We start from the raw sequence: 6,652 nt of genomic DNA on the forward strand, positions 1-6,652 counted from the left end.
GGTGTGTCCCTGCAAAGGGAGGGTGGAGGGGCTGTGGTGGGTGAAAAGGGGGCACCTCGACACTGCCCGGCACCCCGCTCGCTTAAGAAAACCTCGGTCCCCACCTGCGGGGATCCCGAAGGGCTGATGGGGGAAGCAGGATCCCCATACCCGGTAGCCCCAGCATAGCAAGGCGGGAGGGTTGGGTGGCAGCTCTCGCCCCAGGAAGGGCAACAGAACCCCCCGGAAACGGTGGCGGAGCCAGCCTGAGGTGGTGGCTGCCCCCATCAGCCGTCCCAGGCAGCTGCGCCAGACCAAGAGGTGAGAAAGGGCTGAACAGTCCCGCAAGGATATAAAGATCCGCACATCTTTTTCTCTCTACCCCTCCGCTAATTTTAAATTTCCCTCGGTTAACCATCCTACTTTCCTCTCCCTTCACTCCCCCAGCTCGGGGCTCCAAGGAGCAATTTTTACCCCCTTCACAACGTTCACGATCCTCTAGCCTGAAGGCGAAGGGGGAAAAACTAAACAAACGAACGAACGAACGAATAAGAGACGGAGCCCCTTTCTGCTGCCGGGCAGGGCACCAGCCCCACGCCGCTCCTCCGGGGGCCTCGGAGCCGGCCGGAACGGGCGCCAGGAGTATCCCTGCCCGTTTCCTTCACCCAGCAGCTCTGTCCCGTCGTTGGAGGGGGGGAGCCGGGGAGAGGGCAGATTCCTTCAGAACCCCTTTCCCCAGGCCACGGAGAGTGGCGGGAGCTTTCCAGCAGCTAATGTCCAGCCCTTGCCCTGTCATCAGCAGCACAGCAACCGAGAGGTGGAGGTTTCACGCACACAGCCCCCAGCCTTTCTTCCTGCCCCGACGGCACGGCTGGGATGGCCGAGCTGGCTACAGGAGCTGTCCCTCTTCCTCGCACCAGCGCAGAGCTCAACCACCCGGCAGATGGCTTTTATTTTTGTTTTTTCCCCTTTTTCCATCATCCTCAACAACAACATACTCAAACACCTTTGCAGCCAGAGCAAACTCAGCCCGGTGCTGCTGCTCGGTGGCCCCTTTTGTTCCCGGCGGGGGGACAAGGGGCTCAGCCCCACCGGGGCTGCGGGGAGCCCGGTCCTCTCCTCCCTCCTCTCGCCGGAGCGGGGACGTGATAAAAGGAGACAGGGGTCTGAAAGGATTTGATTGAAATGGCGTGTGCCAAGCTGATGGGAGCCAGCGAGGGACAAAGCGCCGAGAAGCCATGGACACTCGAGCAATTATTCCTCCACGCTGAAGGTGGATTAGTGCAATGGAAAGAAGCATATGTTCGGCCTGGGGCGACACTCCCCCTGGCTGGGTTTAGAGAATGAGAGCGGAGAAAGAGGCTGAACCTGGAATATCAACTATCCAGGAGACAGCCCACCCCACCCCCTCTTCTCCCAGCCTCTCCAAAAGTCTCAGGGATGAAGAGATAAATACACACACCCATAAAGATAAACAGATAGTACGCACATGCACACAAACACACATAGAGGCATGCACACGTCTGTGTACAGCCACAATCACGCACAGCTCTACACACCAGCACACAGATAGGCAGGGAGAAAGAGGCGCCCTAGGTGGAAAACCTCCCTGGGTATGACAATGAGAACAAATAAACAGCCAGCCTCCCAAGAGGGTCGTAGCAGCAGCCAGTTCTGCTGGAGGCTTCAGCTTCCCCAAACCTTTCCCAGGAAACTTTCCAAAAGCAGCTGCAGTGAGGGCCAGGGTGATCTCTATCCCTGCTACCAGGGGCCTGTCCAGGCTCTCCTGGAGACACAAAGCAAAAACCTCAATTGCCCCCTTTCCACCTGATTTTTTTCTAAGCCACATCCACCATCCTGCTTTTGCTCCCTTTCTCCAGCTCCCTGCAAAACCCCACCTTTTCCGGCAGGATAGACACAAGCTCTCACAAGGGTGCAGGGATGGGAAGAAGCCCATCCCCACCCCAAACACCTACACCCCAAGGAGCAGCCTGCATCCAGGCCCTGTGGCAAAGTGACACCCATTAGCTTCTGGCCTGGGTCATCTACACCCATACTAAGAGCCAAAGGCTCCAAAACATGGGCAGGGATGGCAGGAGCACCTTTTTAAGCACTATTATAGCGCAGCTCATTAGGCCTAATGAGGAAAGGAGTTCTGAGGCAAGGTACAGACCCTAGTCACCACACCCCAGTACAGCCCTTCCCTGCTAGGGTGCACCAACATGTGCTGTAGCATGGGGCATCTCCCTAGCTATCGTCCAAGCTGCCCTGCTTGCAGGGCAGAGGGATAACCTCTATCACAGGAGAGAAATGGCCACAGCACAAGATGAGAGACAGGACAAGCACAGGGAGCAGCACCCATTAGCAAGGCAGAGGGCACTGAGGATGTGCTGGAGGGAGGAAAACCTGCCAACATGCTTAAAAGGGAGGGAGGGAGGGAGGGAGGGAGGGAGGGAGGGAGGGAGGGAGGGAGGGAGGGAGAGAAAGAAAGAAAGAAAGAGAAGGAAAGAGAACACAGCTCCCTTTCTCCTGGGAGCTCAAAAAAATGCTCTGCTCTACAACCAGAAACGTGCCCCAAATATTTCACACCTCCGCTTCCTTATCCTCGGCTTTGGGGATCAGGGTGGATCGTACGCAGAGAGGAGGAGGCTGTGCCTGAAGCAGCACTGAGGCAGGAAGTTTTGCAGGATGAATAACCAAAAACATCGTGTAGAAGCAACACACATCCCTCAGCCTGTTAGTGCAACAGCACAGCACACACTCCTGCTAGAAAACAACTCTATTCAGAGCCCCTGCATCTGCTTTCAATAGAGTATTACAAAGGGAATTAACTATACCACAAGCAACAGCAGCAGTGGGGCTTAAGAGCATCTCTGGACATGGACGGTCTTCCTGTAGACACTGCAGATCTCCTATAGAAACTAGGATGTGTGTGTAAGCAGCACACTCATGGAGTGACACAGTGAAATGGCTCATACTTCACAACTAGCAGTCCTCCACCTTCCTGCCCCAAACGGAAAAGTATTTCTTCCTCACTTAGGCTGTGCTTTTCCTCCTTACCCTGGAAGATGTCTGCACAAATGAGCTCTGTGACTATGAACAGGACAACCACGGAGCTTGGAGTAACCTCCGGGCCCTGGTTTGGAGAGGGAGGGACTCATATTTACATGGGAAAACCACAGGCTTTGGATGCTGGCACTTGCCTTGCAAAATCAGGGCCTAGAAGACAAGTGCCGTCAGGAATCAACAGCTGCCTCCTACCCTACTAGAAAGCTCTCGTTAGCCTTGGTTTGATTTCCACACTGCCTTCACTCAGTGACGGTGCTCTAACCACTCTGTTGGTTAGATAAGAACTTTTGGCCCTTTCGGCTACCAAAGCTGAACTCAACATTAGAGAGACGTGACTACAGTGGTTGTAAGAGCGAATAAAAGACCACAGATCTGTCACCGTTGTATCTACATCACCAAGCGCCAGTAACAGTTCAAGAACAAAAACCTTCATCACCACCGTAAGCTGTATTTCTATTTACCCTGCCTGAAATATCAGCTATTTCAGCCACCCAAGAAAGCCTTGAAACTTCAACTACAAGAAGAGAAACAAGGATATTTTGCTATTCTGAAGCCGGTAAGGCTGCACTAGTAATGGGTCATGGAAGACTTTTCCTTTTTCTCTGTTTCCGATTGCTTATTTTAAACTACTTATTTTGGCAGGTTAGGGTTACTTAACTAAATATTGCAAACAGGCTGCAACCTATGCAGAATAAATTACTTAAGAACTGGGCTTGGATGACTTTTGTTTTCCTCCATGCTGGAGATAAAAAGAAGGAACACGTTCTAGTAATCCCTGCTCATTTTCACGGCTGTTCTTGCACCTGTAACTCAAATAATGAAGCCATTTGTTATTTATATTGCACTTTCCCCTCCATTCTAGATTTCTAATGATCTGACCCTGCTTTATGGCCCTGACAAAGCCTGAAACCGGTGTGGAGTCCCAATAATTGAACGATATAAGGAAAAATCTTTAGCTGGAATGAAGCAGATGTTAGCTTCATGCAGTCCCCTAACTTGATTATTCTTTGGACACGTTAGACAAGCATTAGTGATTGATAATGACGCTAATTAACCCCTTTCCTTTCCAAAACAGCAAACCAATGCCAGCAGGACTCAGCAAACAACACACTCAAAGTACAGCATATATCAATATCCATTCAAAGTGGATAAGTGACACAACTTCACTGCCCAGCACACAACAAAAATCCTCTCTTGCCAGCACCGAACTGTCTCCAAATCCATTTTAAGAGCTAACAGCTCCCACCACAGGCAGGGCAGGGAGCAGAAACATTCAGGAAAGGTACATGGGACAGAATCAGAGGCATCATTTATTTTTTACACTCATGACCCTGTGCGTTGCATTATTGAGCTGGTTTAAATCACTCTGCCCCCACTAGCTGGGATGGGCTTTGCATTGCTTCCCATTGGAAGGGCGCTTGTTATTTTAGCTACACTTTGCAAACGCCAGAGCTCATGCTCTGAGAATCTGCTCTGGGCTGAGACAGGCACATACCAAGGAGGGAAAGGGAAGTGCACATTCTGGAATTTAAATGCGAGGCAGAAGACGGGTAAACAAACAAGGAGCTGATCTGATTACGCAGTTGAATTTATCATGGACAATAAAGAAATCGCCTTTAAATGTAAGAGTTTGGATAAATGAATACTCCTAGCAAGTGAATAAAATGTATTCAATTAACTAAAAACCTTGTGCACTTCTGAACTGAAGTGGAATCGACTGTAATTGATTTATTTGAAACCAGAGGTTAAGGACTGAATTAGCTAAGTACAACTGGGTATTTCAAGCCACTGACTTCTCAAATGTCAAATCCCTTCTATTTTAAATATTATTTCAGCTGCGGGGCATTGCCGTCCTGATGACTGTTCCACCAGTTAAATCTCAAATTATATTAATATTTGATTTTTGGAGGGTGGGGTAAATTACGGTACAAAGGGGAGGGCTGTCCTTGTTCATGGTGAAAGAGCACCGAGCTGTATTTTGGTTCACATGTAGGAATTAGCTTAGTGTGGCGGTGATGGTCTAACATTCAGCCACTGCTCACCCTCCTTGCAGCCGGTTTTGGGAGGGGGGGGGTGGTGGTGGAAAAATAACAGCAGATTTTTGTTTGGTGTATAAAAGCATGACCTAGAATTTCACCGCTGTGCCTTGATCACAACGTTAAAAATGCATCCAAAGAACGCTAAAGTAATTAGCACGTTTTAGTAACTGCATATTGGTCACAGCAGAAGAGGCTGAACCGAAGCTAGTCTGATTTCCATTATTGCCTGTAAAATCCTTCCTTAGAAATAACAGTAATAAAGAAATCCATGCAAGGTCATTTCATTTCTGTTTTCTGGTAGCTTGCTAATGCAGCAGCAGGATACCCAAAATGCGCTCTCCTAGCATAAAGTAGCTAATTATATCTTTAAAACATTATTTATTCTGACCTTACAATGTTCAAGCATAAGACTGCTTTATACAGTGCCCAGTGTAAAACGATTATATTGGGTACAGGTTTCAAAAAGTAACAAGCATCTGTAAATCCAGATATGAATGAATGGTATTTAATAAGATTGTTTTCATTTAAAAATGAGTATTTATGTGTTGCTGTAGAAAGAGCAGCAATGTATTGCTGTTTATGAATGCTATTGTGCCTGAGGTTAGGATCCCACACACAATCTGAGATGCAGCCAAGAAAAACAGCCCTGATAGACAATGCTTCACTTCACCTGCTACAGTACTGTGCATTTCATTTATGTCAAGAATATGTACAGTTAGGGTTCATTCACCTCATTATTTTGTTACATCTACTTTACGGTTAACCAGTCTCTCTTGGAAATAATAAATAACTGTTTTTAAAACAATTGCAGCTTTGCATTCAAAAGATCCACTTTCAATTTATAGGAAAAAAATATTCACCATTTTTATAAACTGGCTGGCTCTCGAAAATAGAATTTAGACTCCACCAACTCTCTTTCTGCTTGGCAAGATTGATTTTACACTGCCTTCCATAAGTAGATTACCAAAGCAAAATGAAACATCTTGGTCTTTATCTAATGCTTTGCTTCACCAGCCCTAGCAAACGTCAAAATATATGAGCAAATGTTAATTCTCTTTGCGGCTTTACTGTAAACACCTCCCTCTTAACCGCCTCAATTCCTGCCTGAGCAAAAGAGAAAAAAAAAAGGGGGGGGGAGAGTGAGGGAGGGAAGGAAAGAGAAAGAGAGGAAAATCAGCCACCACCACCAAAACATCATCACCACTTAAAGGAGACCATCTCTTTAAAATGCCTTTACATTCTGAACCACATAAACCACCCTTCCTATGATATAATCCAGCCCTATCCTGACTTCACTTACTCCCTGGGCCAAGGAAAACAGATTTGAAGTCTGCATTCTCACATTTTTACAGCCCATCTCCAAGATGCACACTCAATTTTATTTTTTTTTTCAAAGCAAGCTTTCCTATTTTACAACCGGTTTCCACAATAAGAAACTCCGGTTAAAAATTTCAGGCCCTTATAAACTGACACAACCACCTCCAAATGTCAACCTATGCATTCCACTAAAACATTAACTATCAATCAGAAATAATCTGTCTCCTGCAAGATTTCACTAAAGTTCA

This window comes from Pezoporus occidentalis, unplaced genomic scaffold (assembly GCF_034315485.1).
Source record: "Pezoporus occidentalis ecotype Australia unplaced genomic scaffold, CSIRO_AGI_Poc_V1 ctg2, whole genome shotgun sequence".
In the NCBI taxonomy this organism is placed as follows: Eukaryota; Metazoa; Chordata; class Aves; order Psittaciformes; family Psittacidae; genus Pezoporus; species Pezoporus occidentalis.